The following is a 17999-nucleotide window of genomic DNA, read 5'->3' on the forward strand; positions in this document are numbered from 1 at the left end:
CTTATCGTGGAGCTTCTGAAAGTATGTATGTCTGTATATATTCCTTTGCGTGTTATGTATATATTCCTTTACTTATGTGTATGAATGTATTATTTAATTATGACTTTCAGAGAAAATAACTTATTGGAAAATCATAATTAAAAATATACATTCATACACATTAGTAAAGGAATATAAAACATACATACATATACGTAAAGGAATATATGTGGACATACATACATAACTCATTCTCACATTCCATTCACACAGCCACAATTGCTCCTTCTACCTACCGTTCTGAAAACCCGTTTAAAAAAAAAAAATTAAAGTTTAAAACTTAGTTAAAATTTCTTAAAATAACTTCCCTCCCTTTCCCAAACCTAAATATTGCATTTCATAAGCTCCTCCATAAAATATATCTCCTTCCCCAGCCAATGAACAACTTTACACTTGCTTTTTTCAAGTGCAAGTTCTAGGGACTTACCCTCACTGAATCCATCAGTGAAATCTACAAAGTTCACTGCGCAAGCGCTGCCTGTGCAGTCGCACGCGCTGTGAATAGACCTCGGGTCTGGAAATGCCGGCGTTCCCCGCATGCGCTGTTCCTGCTGAACGCCGGCATTTCCAACGGCCAGATGCATGAGTAACCCGACCGTACTCACGCTTCTGGCCTGGAATTTCTGGCCCAATAACCGACTGATGGCTTTTCAGCATTAAACATAACATTTCACCCAAGTGACTACCGTTGTGACTACTTGTGCATTATCCTCCTCTTACGCGTACTCCTACGTGGTGCTTACCCTATGGCTTCAGCAGATGTGGAGGCCCCTTGCTCACTTTCTTGCTGCTCCTGTCTCGACACCTTTGGCGGGCGTCCTCTGGGGTTGCGAACCTGTGAGGGCTCGGCAACAGTCTGCTACTCCTGCGGCTGTGCAGGGGTTGAGACGCCGATCTCAGTTGGGTGGGGACTCTGGTGGGGCTCTGACCGAGAACTCTGCAGTGGCATGGTCGTGTGAGCGCTTGGACAGGAGCCCCCGCTTCCTTGTTGTATGCCACCAACATCCCTCTCATGGGTCAGCCCCACTTCAGAGCTAGCAAGTAGCTTGCCAACACCTTGCTGCAATTCAGGGGGGCTATGAGGACTCGTTTCTGTACTGGAAGTCCTACTCCTGAGGACTTGCCTGAAGGTCTGGTTTGTTTGCTCAAGAGCTGACCATCGCTCCTCAAGAGGTGTCAGTCTATTCTGAACAAATACCATGTTTTCCATACCCTGGCGACTAAGCTCCTCCATGGATGCAGCCACCCTCTTCTCTACCGTAGCCATCCTCTCCTCTATGGTAGCCAGCCTTACCATGGAGGTAGCCATCCTTTCCACGGAGGTTGCCATCCTTTCTGTGGTGATGCATTCATGCGCCAATGACTCTACAAAGGCTGTGCTCATGTTAGCGATGGACTCTTCCATTCGCTCCACACTCGCAGCGACCCTGGAGACAAAACCTGCCAGAGACTCCTGTACCTCTTCCAGGAGTTCCAGCACCGCTCTTCTTCTGGATGGACCCGGAGGCAGAGGGTCGACATGCAGCTGAGCTGAGCTGGCAGAGTCCTGCGCCCTCCGACTAGGACTCTCCATTGCTGTCATATTCTCCACCATCTGCTGATGCTCACTTGTGAGCTGTGATACACCAGGTGACAACACTGCACTATCTCGCAAAGGTACCACCAAGGTGTGAGTGTCTGCACTGGTGCTGGGTGCGCAGAATTCTGCTGATGCCGCGCCCTCAGAGGTTGCAGCTTCCTCTGAGGAGTCTGGAGGTTCAGGCTGTTACTCCTGGATAGTGGGGATGGGTGCTTGCGATGGTCCTGTGGGGGAGTAAAGGAAAGAGTCAGAGATGTGAGGCCAAGGTTACATGCACATTGAATATTGCAGATGATCAAAAGTCAATCTGTTAGAGTATCAGAATCATTATCAGTGACTCATGCAATGTCAATGAGAGAGATGATAAACTATTCTGTCACCAGCTTGCTCTGATGCACCCATCTGTCCGTCCCCCACTTGCGCATCGTCCACGAGTCCCATGATCTCCAGGACCGCCTCCTCCCAGGGGGTGAGCTGGGCTACTGAGGGTGGCCCTCCTCCTGTCCTCGCTCTTTCCCTCTTATTGTGAGCTCTCTTTTCCTGCAATGAGGGAGGCAAGTGGAGTTTGAGTGAGAATGAAGGAGTGAGTGTCGAGAATCCATAGCATAGGTGCTTAGAAGGAGACAAAGATGGAGTGAGGTAGCAAGACCAAGGGCCCTCCCTGTGTGTTGTCAGTTGTTTTCATAGCATCACAGCGATAGGGAGTGTGAGGGCTGCATAGTCGAATAGTTAGGTGAATGTGAGCATAGAGAGAGAGGGAATGGGTAAGGGTGCAGGGATGTCAGTGTCAAGTGGAATGTGGAGGAAGAGGTTGTCAAAGCTGCGTGCTGGTGAGGAGAGGCTATGGGGATCAGATTGAGGGTGATGGGAAAGTCATACTCACTTTTCCAGTGCGCAGAAGGTCATGAAACCTCTTCCTGCACTGCAGCAAGGTTCTGCGGCACATAGACAAAGAGTTGACCTCCACTTGCATCCACACAGCTTTCGTCTGCTGGGGAGGCTTCTTCCTCCCTGAGGAAGGGAAGAGCACCTCCTTATTTCCTCTTGCTCCCTCCACCAGAGCTTGCAGGGCGGCGTCATCGAACCTTGGTGCAGACTTTGGCCTACTGCTGGGCATATTGGCTGGAGGAATCTATCACAGCAAAGGGCATAAGGTTTGCAGTCTGCAGAAGAAGCAAGGCTGCTTGTAGGCCTTAAATCCAGCAGCACTGATGACGTCATCGGAGGCGACTTTCAGGATGGAAAGATTAAGGCCTAGAAATTCAGTTGGTTGCGCCAGCCGGTAGCGCCTTAGGAGGAGTAGATGTCGGGCACTAGGCGGCTAGCGGCCGGGCGCAGCGCGATCTGCGCCTCCCCCCAACTTCACTCACGATTTAGCGGCGGCGCAAAGTCTTTGCGCGCGCTCAGCTGCGCGCGCAGATCCTGACGTCATTTCCTCGTGCAACGCCCTTTGTGCGCCCCAAACCGGAAATTCAGTCGCGACGCCCTCTTGTGCGCCTGGCGCCCCTAGCGACTGGTAGAGTGGAACGGTGCTCAGTCGATGCGGGGCGCGGGGGGCGCAAATTAAACGGCACTCCTCCTGCACTAGAAAAGGCTGCCATTTCGCAGCACTCCTTCTTGAGTGATGGATCTTTGCAGAGAGACCAAGGTAGAGAGGTTTCTGCTTTGGCTCAACACTCGGACAGGTACTTGTGGCTTCAGGCCACAGCTTTCCACTTGTCTTTGCCTTCATTGACATATCATTGTTTGCTAACATATAATGGGGGCTGCAATGGGTGCAAACGCTGGCCTTCTCCATTGCATCCAAAAGGCTCACAGACGCCGTGAGAGAGTGGCAGTCCTGGCTAGACGGAGAGGGGGCAACAGGCGTCGGGAATGGAGGCCTTACCCACCCAGGGTATACCGCCAGCAGTTCTCCTATCTCAACATGTCTGACGAGCAGTGTGTTCGGAGGCTGCGATTCCGAAGGGAGGTGGTCACAGAGATCTGCCACCTGCTTGGCGGTGATCTGCAGCCACATCTGAGGAGCAGGACGTCTCTGTCGGTGGCAGTGAAGGTGACGGTGGCTCTCAACTTCTATGCCACCGGCTCCTTCCAATCCGCTACTGGGGTCATTTCCAACATCTCCCAGTTCGCCGTGCATTGCTGCATCCGCCAGGTGACCAATGCCCTTTTCAAAAGGAGACGTCAGTTCATCTCCTTCTCCATGGCCCTTGCCAAGCAGCAACAGCGTGCAATGGGCTTTGCAGCATTCGCGGGCTTCCCCATGGTGCAGGGCGCCATTGACTGCACGCATGTGGCTTTGCGGGCACCTCTGGAGAATTCCGAGGATTACCGCAACCGGAAGGGCTACCATTCGCTGAACGTCCAGCTGGTGTGTGACCACAGGCAGCTCATCCTAGCTGTCAATGCCTGCTTTCCAGGCAGCAGCCACGATGCCTTCATCCTGCGCCAGACTTCTGTGGCAGACATGTTCCAGGCCCAGCCTCACCCACGAGGATGGCTTCTCGGGGACAAAGGCTATCCTTTGTGTACCTGGCTGATGACCCCGCTCCATGCGCCCAGCACCCCTGCTGAAGAGGGATACAACGAGAGCCATCAAGCGACCAGGAACATCATTGAGCAAACAATCGGCGTCCTGAAGCAACGGTTCCGCTGTCTGGATCGTTCTGGTGGAGCCCTACAATATTCGCCGGAGCGTGTCTCCCATTTCGTGGTCGTTTGCTGCATGCTGCACAACCTGGCTATCCGCAGGACTCAGCCACTGCCACCAGAGATTGGAGGACCACCTGAGGAGGAGGAGGAGGAGGAGGAGGAGGAGGAGGACCAGCACAGGAGGGAGGCAGAAAGTGCAAGGGCCGCCCGTCGCCGGCTTATTGAACGTCGGTTCTAGGCCCCCTCTCAGGGAATGGCTTGTGCCAATGTCAGCAGATGAATGTAGCCGCTCCACAAGCCCTCAGCCGTGCAGGGCAACCAGGACTTGCCAAAAAAACCATGCACAGTGCAATTTAAGAACATTAATTTATTGCAAACCTCTGCCCTTCCCACATTACAACTTCATGTGGAGAAGCCCCCTCCAAAAACACAAAACTAACAGTCACGGCCTTACAAAAACAAAGAAAGACACCAGTCTCGGCCTTTCAACAAACACAAAGCATTTGTGCAGACCTTCTACTTTTTGCCCTGCGAGGGCGATGCCTTTCGCATCGTTGCCTGGCCCCTGCCCGCCCTGCAGCTCCTCCTCAATGGGACCCCAGTGGCTGCAGCAAGGCTGGGGGAAGGCTGCTGAGGGTCAGATGGCGAGACGGCAGATGCCCTTGGGGGTCGGTCTGCACCAGCTCTGGCCCTGGAGGGGCCGGCTGCTGACTGCTCCAACTCTGCTTGGGCGGCAGCAGTCTGTCCTGCGGCTCATGGCAGCTGCAATGGCGGAGTGGCAGTGTTGGCTGCAGGAATGGTGCCAACCTGACAGATCGCAGGTGCTCCCTGGTCGCCTGATACATTGGCACTCGCACGGGCCAGCACTGCAGCATGCGCAGCAAACAGCTGAAGAACAGACTGCTGGGCTGCTGCTGCACGGCGAGTGCCCTGGCGAAGCCTGGCTGATCCAGCGAGGGTGGCAGCAGTTAGTGCCCGTGAGGCCCTGGTCTGTGTCCGCATGACAACAGCCAGTGAATGGACGGCACGACTGAGCACTTGACTCGAAGCCGCCTGTGCTGCCGCAAAGTCCTGCAGACTCCTGGCCTGTGCTGCACTGAATTGATCCAGACTCCTGGCCTGTGCTGCTCCAAATTGCTGCACACTCCTTGACAAAGACTCAATGGAGTCAGGCATCCTTGCCACTGCAGCCATGAGCTCATTGTGCCTGCGCTCAGCCTGGACGGCCATTTCCTCCAGGAGCCGCACCTCCTCTGCGCTCACCATCGCAGGACTGGAGGCCACACTCCCCCTCCGGGGAGAAGTCCGCCGAGCTTCCCCACCCCTCCCGCGTTGCTGCAGGCCGCTGGGCCCCGGAGCTTCACTCTCCTCCGACCCTTCCCCCCGGCTCCCCTCCAGGGAAGACGTGTCCCCTTCATCGCCATGGGCTGGCGCGGCTGAGGGTGGCACTGATGGGCCGGCTTCCTCTTCCTCCTCCGCGAATTCGGAAGCGCTGACAGTGGCAGCTTGAGGGCCCGCCTCCTCACCTGGCGATTCACCATCTGAAAGCAGGAAGGCACAAGAGTAGCTTTAGAGTGAGGACAGGGCGGCAGCGAGGGAGGCATGAGTGCTGCCATTCACTGCATTGGTCAGACAGTGGCAAAGGATGCTGATCTGAGGCGCAAGTGGAACGAGAGAGGTCAAAAAGGTGATGCCCTTACCATTGGTGCCCAGAACAGGGTCGGCATCTCCACTGGCGACAGGGCCAATCAGCCGGCCTGCCATAATGCGCTCCACACGCTGGTCGAGGTCGGAGAGCTCTTTGACGTCAGGACAGCCTCCCCCGGTCTCACTTCGTTTCCGCCGGTTGTGTGCCACCTTGGCCTGCAAGAGAAACGACGGCCTCTAAGTACAGTGTCAAGCCCTGATCTTGCCTGCACTGCCTCCCATGGTGGAATAGCCCTGACAGAGTCAAGCCTTGACCTCGCCTGCACTGCCTCCCATGGTGGAATAGCCCTGACAGTGTGAAGCCCTGATCTTGTCTGCACTGCCTCCCATGGTGGAATAGCCCTGACAGTGTCAAGCCCTGATCTTGTCTGCACTGCCTCCCATGGTCGAATAGCTTGTACAGTGTGTAAAGTGCTGAATGTGCAAGTGATTTTCATGACAGTTCCATAGCTGCTGGATGAGGGCTGGCCATTAGGGCTTTCAGGTCCCTTTGCCCATAAAGTGAGGTGCACATGCAGGGATGAGGAGGACACTGGAAAGTGTACTCACCCTGACAACCCGAGTGAGGTCGTTGAACTTTTTCCGGCATTGCACAGGAGTCCTGGCAACCACGCTGTTGGAAGACACCCTGTTTGAGACCTCCCTCCAGGCTTTCCGGTAGGCGCTGGGCAGCGGCCTCCTGCCACCTTCTGGGAACAGAACATGGCGCCTGCGCTCCACTCCGCCAACCAACACCCTCAGGTCACCGTCGCTGAAGCGCTGCGCTCTCTCCCTGGCCTTCTCCATAGCCCTGGGCGTTGTGCAGATGAAGCAGAAGTGGTCAGGCCTAGGTTGAGGGCTGCAGTGTGCAGGGCGTGGCAGGCAAACAAATCCACCCTCCCCCTTTAAGAGCTGACCGGCGCCAGAGTGTCTGCCGTCAATCAACAACTCGCCGCACCTGCGCTGCACCCGGCCTCGGGGGTATCGCTCAGCACCGCCGGCTTAGCGCCTAAAGATAGTCATGCATTGCCTGTTTTAGCGCAGCAGCAACCTCTTGGGGCGATGCGACTGAATATCGGCGAAGGTGGCGCGACTTTGCGCCGGGCGCAAACTTTAGCGGCCGCCCGACTTTAGCGCCCCAAACGTGGCTATACTGAATTTCTAGGCCTAAGTGGGCTAGGGGTTCCCACACGCTGGAAATTAATTGCCCAATTAGAGGAAAATCGCATATTTTTCCCACATCAAGTTTGAGTCGGGTGGCTAACACGAAAAGCGGTTGACACACCCGCAGCCCGCACCAATAGCAAAATCGTGCCCAATGTGTTTCACTTCAATCCACTTTGAGTGACTATCTACAAGTACCAGGAAATAATCATTTGCTTTCTCACAGAAGTCTACATGTACTCTCTGAAAAGGTCTACTTGGCCATGAACAGGGTTGTAGTGGAGTTTTGGGTGGTTTGTTTCTGCAATTTTGGCAAGTGCTGCATTTGCTGACAAGTGATTCAAGATCACTGTCTAATCCTGGCCAATAAACAAAGCTTCTTGCAACTGATTTCATACTGACGATCCCTGGATGTTCAGCATGAAGTTCGGCCAGAATTCTATCTCTCATAGAAACATAGAAACATAGAAGATAGGAGCAGGAGTAGGCCATTCGGCCCCTCGAGCCTGCTCCGCCATTCAATGAGATCATGGCTGATCATTCAAATTCAGTACCCTGTTCCTGCCTTCTCCCCATATCCCTTGATCCCTTTAACCTTAAGAAATATATCCAACTCCTTCTTGAATATATTTAATGAACTGGCCTCCACTGCCCTCTGTGGCAGAGAATTCCACAGGTTCACCACTCTCTGGGTGAAGAAATTCCTCCTCATCTCAGTCCTATAATGGCCTACCCCTTATCCTTAGATTATGACCCCTGGTTCTGGACTCCCCGGCCATCGGGAACATCCTTCCTGCATCTAGTCTGTCCAGCCCTGACAGAATTTTATAGGTTTCGATGAGATCCCCTCTCAATCTTCTAAACTCCAGTGAGTATAAGCCTAATCGACACAATCTCTCCTCATACGTCATTCCTGCCATCCCAGGTATCAGCCTGGTGAATCTTCACTGCACTCCTTCCATGGCAAGAACATCCTTCCTCAGATAAGGCGACCAAAACTGCACACAATACTCAAGGTGCGGTCTCACCAAGGCCCTGTACAACTGCAGCAAGACATCTTTGTTCCTGTACTCGAAACCTCTTGCTACGAAGGTCAACATACCATTTGCCTTCTTAACCGCCTGCTGCACCTGCATGCTTACCTTCAGCGACTGGTGCACAAGAACACCCAGGTCTCTTTGCACTTCCCCTTCTCCCAATCTATTGCCATTCAAATAATAATCTGTCTTCCTGTTTTTGCCGCCAAAGTGGATAACCTCACATTTATCCACATTATAGTGCATTTGCCATGTTTCTGCCCAATCACCCAACCTGTCCAAATTGTACTGGAGATTCACGACATCCTCCTCACAGCATACCCTCCCACCCAGCTTTGTGTCATCTGCAAATTTGGAGATATTACATCCAGTTCCCTCGTCCAGATCATTAATATATATTGTGAACAGCTGGGGTCCTAGGACCGATCCTTGCGGTACCCCACTAGTCACTGCCTGCCACTCGGAAAATGACCTGTTTATTCCAACTCTTTGCTTTCTATCCATCAACCAGTTCTCTATCCAAGTCAATACCTTGCCCCCAATCCCATGTGCCTTAATTTTGCACGCTAATCTCTTATGTGGGACCTTATCGAAAACCTTCTGAAAGTCCAAATACACCACATCCACTGGTTCTCCTTTATCTATTTTACCAGTTACATCCTCAAAAAATTCCAGATTAGTCAAGCATGATTTACCTTTTGTAAATCCATGTTGACTTTGTCCGATCCTGTCACTGCTTTCCAAGTGTTCTGCTATTACATCTTTTATAATGGACTCTAGCATTTTCCCCACTACCGATGTCAGGCTTACCGGTCTATAATTTCCCGCTTTTTCTCTACCACCTTTTTTGAATAGTGAGGTAACATTAGCTACCCTCCAATCCATGGGTACTGTTCCAGAATCTATCGAGTTCTGGAAGATGACCAGCAATGCATCTACTATCTCCAGGGCCACTTCCTTAAGTACCCTAGGATGTAGATTATCAGGCCCTGGGGATTTATCAGCCTTCAATCCTGTCAACTTCCCCAACACCATTTCCCTACAAATACTAATTTCTTTCAGTTCCTCCCCCTCATTAGTCCCTATGTTCCCCGACATCTCTGGAAGGTTATTTGTGTCCTCCTTTGTGAAGACAGAACCAAAATATGTATTTAATTGGTCCGCCATTTCTTTGTTCCCCATTATAAATTCCCCTGATTCTGACTGTAAGGGATCTACGCTTGACTTCACTAATCTTTTTCTCTTCACATATCTATAAAAGCTTTTACAGTCAGTTTTTATGTTTCCTGCAAGCTTACTTTCATAATCTATTTTCCGCCTCTTAATTAATCCCTTTGTCCTCCTTTGCTGAATCCTAAACTGCTCCCAATCCTCAGCTTTGCTGCTTTATTTGGCCAATTTATATGTCCTCTCTTTGGATCTTATGTTATCCCTAATTTCCCTTGTTAGCCACGGTTGAGTCACTTTTTTGATTTATTTTTATGCCAAACTGGGATAAACAAATTCTGTAGTTCATCCATGTGGTCTTTGAATGTTTGCCATTGCCTATCCACCGTCAACCCTTTGAGTGACATTACCCAATCAATCCTACCCAACTCGCGTCTCATACCATCATAGTTCCCTTTATTTAAATTCAGGACCTTAGTCTCTGAGTCAACTACTTCACTCTCCATCTTAATGAAGAATTCTATCATATTATGATCGCTCCGACCCAAGGGGCCTCGTACAACAAGATTGATAATTAATCCTTTCTCATTGCATAATACCCAGTCTAAGTTGGCCTGATCCCTAGTTGGTTCCTCGACATATTGGTCCAGGAAACCATCCCGTATACACTCCAGGAATTCCTCCTCCACAGTATTGTTACTAATTTGGTTAGCCCAATCTATATGTAGATTAAAGTCACCCATGATGACTGCTGTGCCCTTATTGCACGCTTCTCTAATTTCCCTTTTAATGCCATCCCCAACCTCTGCATTACTGTTTGGGGGTCTATACACCACTCCCACTAACGTTTTCTGCCCTTTGGTATTTCTCAGTTCTACCCATACAGATTCCACATCATCAGAGCTAATACCTTTCCTTACAATTGTGTTAATCCCCTCTTTAACCAGCAATGCTACCCCACCTCCTTTTCCTTTTTGCCTATCTTTCCTGAACATTGAATACCCCTGGATGTTGAGTTCCCAGCCTTGGTCTCCCTGGAGCCATGTTTCTGTAATCCCAATCATATCATATTCATTTACCTCTATTTGCACTGCTAATTCATCCACCTTATTACGAATGCTCCTTGCATTAAGACACAAAGCCTTCAGGCTTGTTTTTTTAATGCTCTTAGACCTTTTAGAATTATTATTTACTGTGGCCATGTTTGTTTTAAACCTTTGATTTCTCTGATTGCCACCTTTGTTTTTCTCCTTCCTGTCTTTTGCTTCTATCCTTGTTTCCCTTTCCTTTGTCTCCCTGCTCAGGTTCCCAACCCCCTGCCATTTTAGTTTAAACCCTCCCCCACAGCACTAGCAAACACTCCCACAAGGACATCGGTCCTGGTCCTGCCCAGGTGCAGACCGTCCGGTTTGTATTGGTCCCACTTCCCCCAGAACCGGTTCCAATGTCCTAGGAATTTGAATCCCTCCCCCTTGCACCATTCCTCTAGCCACGTATTCATTTGAAGTTTCCTTCTATTTCTACTCTGACTAGCATGTGGCACTGGTAACAATCCTGAGATTACTACCTTTGAGGTCCTATTTTTTAATTTACCTCCTAACTCCCTGTATTCAGCTTTTAGGACCTTTACCTATATCATTGGTACCTATATGCACCACGACAACTGGCTGTTCACCCTCCCTTTCCAAAATTTTCTGCAGCTTCTCCAAGACATCCTTGACCCTTGCACAGGGAGGCAGCACACCATCCTGGAGTCTCGTTTGCTGCCGCAGAAACGCCTATCTATTCCCCTTACAAAGTTGCTGATCCACCTCTTAGCAGTCTCCTTCTCAACGATAGCTGGGGTTCAGCATCTGTGCCCAGCTGAGTAGAGCTTGGAGAGGATTGCGCCCCTCTACGCCAACTCTCCAAAGCTGTCCCTGCCACTAGTGTCTGCTCCTGCTCACTTGTGAAGTGTGAATCAACAGATGAAAACCTAACTAACTGTCTAACTGGACCCATCAAAGTGCGATTGAAGCGCTATCAATTACTCGTAAAAGACTGAGAGTTAAGAGAGTAACTAAAGGCTTTCATTAGCAAAGAACAGAGCATGCCTCTCGTGGTTGACTGGGTTCCAAGAAGGCAGGGGGCTGCAGGTCAATCACCTTTATACCTGGGCCTGTGTGGGTGGAGCCAGCCGAGACATGTTGAGGCATGCATAGGTACAACAGTGTGTAACAACAACAACAACAACAACAACAACAGTGGTTTACCACAGCGAGCATCTGCGCTGGTACATGGCTATAGGTCGAGTGACGGTGCACCCTCAGAAGGAATGAGGTCCTCCGAGGAATTGTCTTCATGGATGATCTGCGACATTGAGTTTAGCCGCTGCACTTACCGGCATGCCTTAACAACAACAAGTAGAGCAAGCGTTGAGAAGCAGGAAGGAGGCTCCAACAGTGGTTTTTAAAGGGATCATCAGCAATCACTTGCACCTGACCTGTTCACGCAGCTTGACTGGCTCTGTGCTACTTTCTGCAATTCCACCAGCTTTATTAACTTCTTTCAAGGTTCTAAGGTAACAGTGAGTTTTGCTGCAAATGCAGAATGTCTTCATTATTTTTTAAAGGCTTCTGTTCACAACACTTGCTCACAGTCATGGGGATTCTACTGGCAGTCCACCTCGTGCTCCAGAATCTTCAGCAGAGGGAGTGGAGGCAGTGAAGAAGATGAGAAGATGCTTGCAGGCGGAGGAGGGCCAGGAGGGCTCTCAACAGGAGGACTTACCCACCTAGGGTCTTGCGAAAGCACTTCTTCTACCTCCACTTAAGCAAATGCAGTGTATTAGGAGGCTATGCTTCACCAAGGAGCTGGTCACAGAACTCTGCCACCTCCTGCAACCAGATCTGCAGTCTGAGAGCAGGGCGACCATGGCTCTCCCAGAGGCAGTCAAGGTCACCGTGACCCTCAATTTCTTCACCAGCATACCCTTCCAGTCTGCAGCAGGAGACATAGCTAACATCTCACAGTTCACCATCCATTGCTGCTTCCAGGAGGTCACTGAGTCTCTCTACACCAGGAGAAGGGATTACATTGTCTACTCTTTGAGTAGAGAGAAGCAGGACGAGTGTGCATGTGGCTTTGTCAGGATAGCGAGCTTTCCAATGGTGCAGGGTGCTATCGACTGCACACATGTGGCTTTGCGAGTGCCATCTAACAATCCTGAGATCTTCCGTAACCACAAAGGCTACCAATCACTTAAGGTGCAGGTGGTGTGCGACCACATCCAGCGATTCCTCAATGTCAATGCTCGCTATCCTGGCAGTAGCCATGATGCCGTCATCCTGTGTCAGTCCAGTGTGCCAGCAATCTTCCCACTATCACAGAAAACTCGAGTGTGGTTGCTTGGAGACAAGGACTATGTGCTCTCCACCTGGCTCATGACTCCACTCCGCAACCCCAAAACTTGTAACTAGCAATCATATAATGAGACCTATGCTTACACCAGGAATGGGAAGGGTAGCATAGTGGTTATGTTACTGGACTAGTCGTGAATGCTGGTGGAAAATCAAACAACTAATGGGAGGAAGAGGCTCCATGAACATTCCCTTCCTCAAAGATAGAGGAGCTCATCACGAGTGCAAAAGACAAGGCTGAAGTGTTTGCAATCATCTTCAGCCAGAAGTGCCGAGTGGATGATCCATCTCAGCTTCCTCCTGAGGTCCCCACCATCACAGAAGCCAGTCTTCAGCCAATTCGATTCGCTCCATGTGATATCAAGAAACGGCTGAACGTACTGGATACAGCAAAGACTATGAGCCCCGACAACCTCCCGACTATCGTGCTGAAGACTTGTGCTCCAGAACTAGCCGTGCCTCTAGCCAAGCTGTTCTAATGCAGCTACAACACTGGCATCTACCCGATAATGTGGAAAACTGCCCAGGTATGTCCTGTCAACAAAAAGGAGGACAAATCCAACCCGGCCAAATACATCAGTCTACTCTCAATCATCAACAAAGTAATGGAAAGTGTCATCGACAGTGCTATCAAGCGGCACTTAATCACCAATAACCTGCTCATCGATGCTCAGTTTGGGTTCCGCCAGGACCACTTGGCTCCAGACCTCATTACAGCCTTGGTCCAAACATTGACAAAAGAGCTGAATTCCTGAGGTGAGAGTGCCTGCCCTTGACATCAAGGCAGTATTTGACTGAATGTGGCATCAAGAAGACCTAGTAAAATTGAAGTCAATGAGAATCAGGGGGAACACTCAACTGGCTGGACAAATGGTTGTTGGAGGACAATCATCACAGCCTCAGGACATCGCTGCAGGAGTTCCTCAGGGCAGTATCCTTGGCCCAACCATCTTCAGCTGCTTCATCAATGACCTTTCCTGCATCTAAGTTCAGTAATAGGGATATTCACTGATGATTGCACAGTGTTCAGTTCTATTTGCAACTCCTCAGATAATGAAGCAGTCCATGCTCGCATGCAGTCAGACCTGGATGACATTCAGGCTTCGGCTGATAAGTGGCAAGTAACATTCGCGCCACACAAGTGCCAGGCAATGATTATGTCCAACAAGCGAGAGTCTAATCACTACCCTTTGAAATTCAATGGCCTAACCATCGCCAAATCCTGCACCATCGACATCCTGGGGGTCACCATTGACCAGAAACTTAACTGGACCAGCCACATAAATACTGTGGCAACAAGAGCAGGCCAGAGGCTGCGGCGAGTGTCTCACCTCCTGACTCTCCAAAGCCATTCCACCATCTACAAGGCATAAGCAAGGTGTGTGATGGAATACTCTCCACTTGCCTGGATGAGTGCAACTCCAACAATACTCAAGAAGCTCGACACCATCCAGGACAAAGCAGCCCGCTAAATTGACACCCCATCCACCATTCAATCCTTCCACCACCGGTGCACTGTGGCTGCAGTGTGTACAATCTACAAGATGCACTGCAGCATCTCGCCTAGGTTTCTATGACAGCACCTCCCAAACCCACAACGTCTAACAATTAGAAGGACAGTAGGCGCAAGGAAATGCCATGGGGGAGAAATTCGGTATCGTCCCGTTTGGGGCGCAATTATCGGTCGGGCGCAAAGTTTAGCGCCTGGCTCTAATTATCGCCTCTGACTGCAAACATGGCTTCTATCACCCCAGGAGGTGATTGGAGCGCTAAATCAGGCGCTACACACCTCTCTTAAGGCGCTAACGCCAAGGAGCGAGGCGCTACCTCAGAGTGCTGGCAAAGCTCATGTGATGTCAGTCAGCAATGGAACACAGACACACCGGCCAGTTCTTAAAGGGGAGGGTTGATCTTGCTCTCCATCCACACCCTGTTCATTGCAGCCTTGAATCTTGGCCTGGAGAGACCTGTACATCAAATCTGTGGGAAAGAACAATGGAGAGGCCCAGGGAAAGAGTTCAGAGCGCAGCCCCCAAAGTCTCTTCTAAATCGATGCAAGGAAGGTCAAATCAAAATGAACCTGTAAAGTGCTGCTCAGTGCCCAAAACTCCTTTACACAGTGTTGAATCTCTCCAGAAGTTTCTCTCGCTCTCTTTCTCAGAATGTGTGGTGCAAAAATGTCATCGACAATAAAAGGCAGGAAGCGGTCGCCTTTAAATAGCGCTCCCCCAGCCCCTTCCCGACTGCAAAACGTTCCCCTAAACCTGTCATTGCTAGCGGCAGGCGGAAAGGCAGGGAGCGGCACTCTATATCCGGTCCGAGGCGCTACCAGGGCGTTGCATGCTCGGCTGATGTCACGATCTGCGGGCGCAGGAGATCATGGTTGTAGTGTTTAGCGCCGCCGCAAAATGTCTGGTCAATTTCATGAGCAGCGCAAACATCGCCGCGCCCGGGCGCTAGTTGCTTTGCGCCCCATTAGCGGTGGTCTTCTGCATGCTTCACAACTTGGCCATCCTGAGGGTGCAACCCTTGCCACCAGGGATTGTGGCACCACCTCAGGAGGAGGACAAGGGGGAGGAGGCTGAGGAGGAGGAAGAGGAGGAGGAAGAGGGCAAGGAGTATGAGGAGGAGGAAGAGGAGGAAGGGAGGAGGCAGGCAGCCAATTGCCCTTCCAGATGGGCTGTCTGTGAACAGCTCATCACACTCCAATTCCAATGAATGAAAACCCAGATCCCCGTTGCTCACCACATCCCCATCATACCATCCCTCCATTATGGAAAATCACAGCATCCTCCTGGGCACAAAGCTGAAATGAGAGTCACCACAAAAGATTCCAAACAAAATTAATAAATTGATCAAAAATGAGTTAACACATATTTACAGGAAAATGTTAACTATTCACCCTTGTGCAATCCCTTACTGCCTGTCATTCTTGAGTCTTTACCTACTCTAGTGCTCCTATGCAGTGCTCCCCTAGTGGCTGCAGCATGGCTGGTGGAAGGCTGCTGAGTTTCCATGCGGGAGACTTCAGATGGCCTTGTAGAATGACCTCGACCAGCTCTGGGCCTAGTGGTGGGAACAGGAGTGCTGTCATCTTGAGAGGACAGCAGGTTCCTGCTCCACTGACCCACTGCCACTCATCTGGGGTGGCACCTCAGCATTCCTAGCAACCTGTTGGAGCACAGATTGCTGGTCTGCTGCGAGGCCCTGCAAATCTCGGTCGAACCAGCCACGATGGCAGCAGTCAGAGCTTGCATGGCTTCAAGCTAAGACTGCATGACAGCGGTCTAAGCTTGGGTGACATCACGCTGAGACTGTATGAGAGCAGTCTGAGCTTCCGCTACAGCACTAAAACGTTGGGTTGCTTCTGCCTGTGCTGCAATGGAAGGTGTGATATCGCCCATCACATCTGGGTCAACATGGTCTCTTTGGGAGCGTATCATAATTCCCAGGCTCGAAATCCTAGGCTCCTAGCTCTGTGCAGTGCCCCGTGCAATGTTGGAGGCGGACCCCTCCATGCTCCTTGACATTGCTGAGATGTTTTCTGGCAGGCTTGCCATTACACCTATCAATTTGATGTGGATGCCCATCACCCTTCTTTTGAATGCCGCCCTATCGAGGTCCTCATCTGAATCCTGTGCAGTAGAACTCGTGCGCAAAAATGCCCTCTGGGGAGCTAGCCCCCAAGCTACCCTTTCCCCTCACATTGCTGCAGCCCACTCGCGCCCGGTGCCTCACCCTGTGCAGATCCCGCTACTACACTAGCCTCTAAAGTACGCGTAGTGCCAGTTTCTGAACTGGTGGGGGGGATTTTAACTCAGGTGCGGGATGGTGTCGTGTTATATGAATTTCCTGTTTCCCACATGAATCTAAATGGATGTGGGAGATTGATGCAATTTTAACTGAATTGGCAAATTGATTTCCAACATGTGGGAAGCCTTTGCAAATGGGTTTTTCATGACTGAAAGTCCCCTCCGATGACGTCATCATTGCTGCTGCATTTAAGGTCCACAGCAAGCCTTGCTTCTTCTGCAGACTGCCAAGCTTCTTGACTGTGCAGTGTGAGGGAGCTGCAGCAAATATGACAAGCGGGAGTGCCAGATCAGCTCCTCGCTTTGATGAGATGGCACTGCAGGCATTAGTGGATGGGGCTAAGGACAACAGGGAGGTGCTCTTCCCTTCATCAGGGAGGAAGAGGCCTCCCACTCAGACCAAGGCAGTGTGGATGCAGGTGGCTGAGGAGGTCAACTCCTTGGGAGTCACCCGCAGAACCTGGATACAGTGCAGGAAAAGATTTCATGACCTTCAGTGCACTAGAAAAGTGAGTATGAATTTCCCATCACCCTCAATCTGATCCCCATTGCCTTTCTTCACCAGCACTCAGCTTTGGCAATCTCTTCCTCCACATCAAACTTGACACTGACATCCATGCACCCTTACCCATTCCCTCTCTCTCTATGCTCACGTTCACATAACTGTTCCACCATGCAGCCCTCACACTCCCTATCACTCTGATGCTTTGAACACAACTGACAACACACAGGGAGGGCCCTTGGTCTTGCAACCTCACTCCATCTTTGTCTCCTTCTAAGTATCTATGCTATGCAATCTCTACACTCACTGTTTCATTCTCACTCAACCTCCACTTGTCTCCCTCATTGCAGGAAAAGAGAGCTCACAACAAAAGAGAGCGAGCCAGAACAGGAGGAGGGACAGCCTCAATAGCCCACCTGGCCCTCTGGGAGGAGGCCATCCTGAAAATCATGGGAATAGAGGATGATTCGTGCATGGGGGATGGACAGACGGGTGTAACACAGCAAGTTGGTGACATGGTGACAGAAAAGTTTCCCATCTCTCTCTTTGACATTGCATGAGTCGCTGATAATGATTGTGAAGCTGTAACAGATGGACTTATGAGCATCTGCAAAAAGCTATGTGCATGTAGCCTTTGCATCACATCTCTGACTCATTCCTTTACTCCCCCGCAGGACCATCACAAGCATCCGTTCCCCCCTAGCCAGGAAGAAGAGGCTGAGCAGCCAGACTCCTCAGAGGAAGCTGCAACATCTGAGGGCGCGGCATCAGCAGAATTCAGCGTACCCAGCACCAGCGCAGACACTCACACCTCGGTAGGACTTTCTGGACATAGAGTAGTGTTGTCACCTGGTGTATCACAGCTCACATGTGAGCATCAGCAGATTGTGGAGACAGGGACAGCAGTGGAGAGTCCTAGTCGGAGGGCACAGGATTCTGCCAGCTTGGCTCAGCAGCATG

This window comes from Somniosus microcephalus, chromosome 5, assembly GCF_052327205.1.
Source record: "Somniosus microcephalus isolate GS21.2 chromosome 5, FLI_Smic_1.0, whole genome shotgun sequence".
Taxonomy (NCBI): Eukaryota; Metazoa; Chordata; class Chondrichthyes; order Squaliformes; family Somniosidae; genus Somniosus; species Somniosus microcephalus.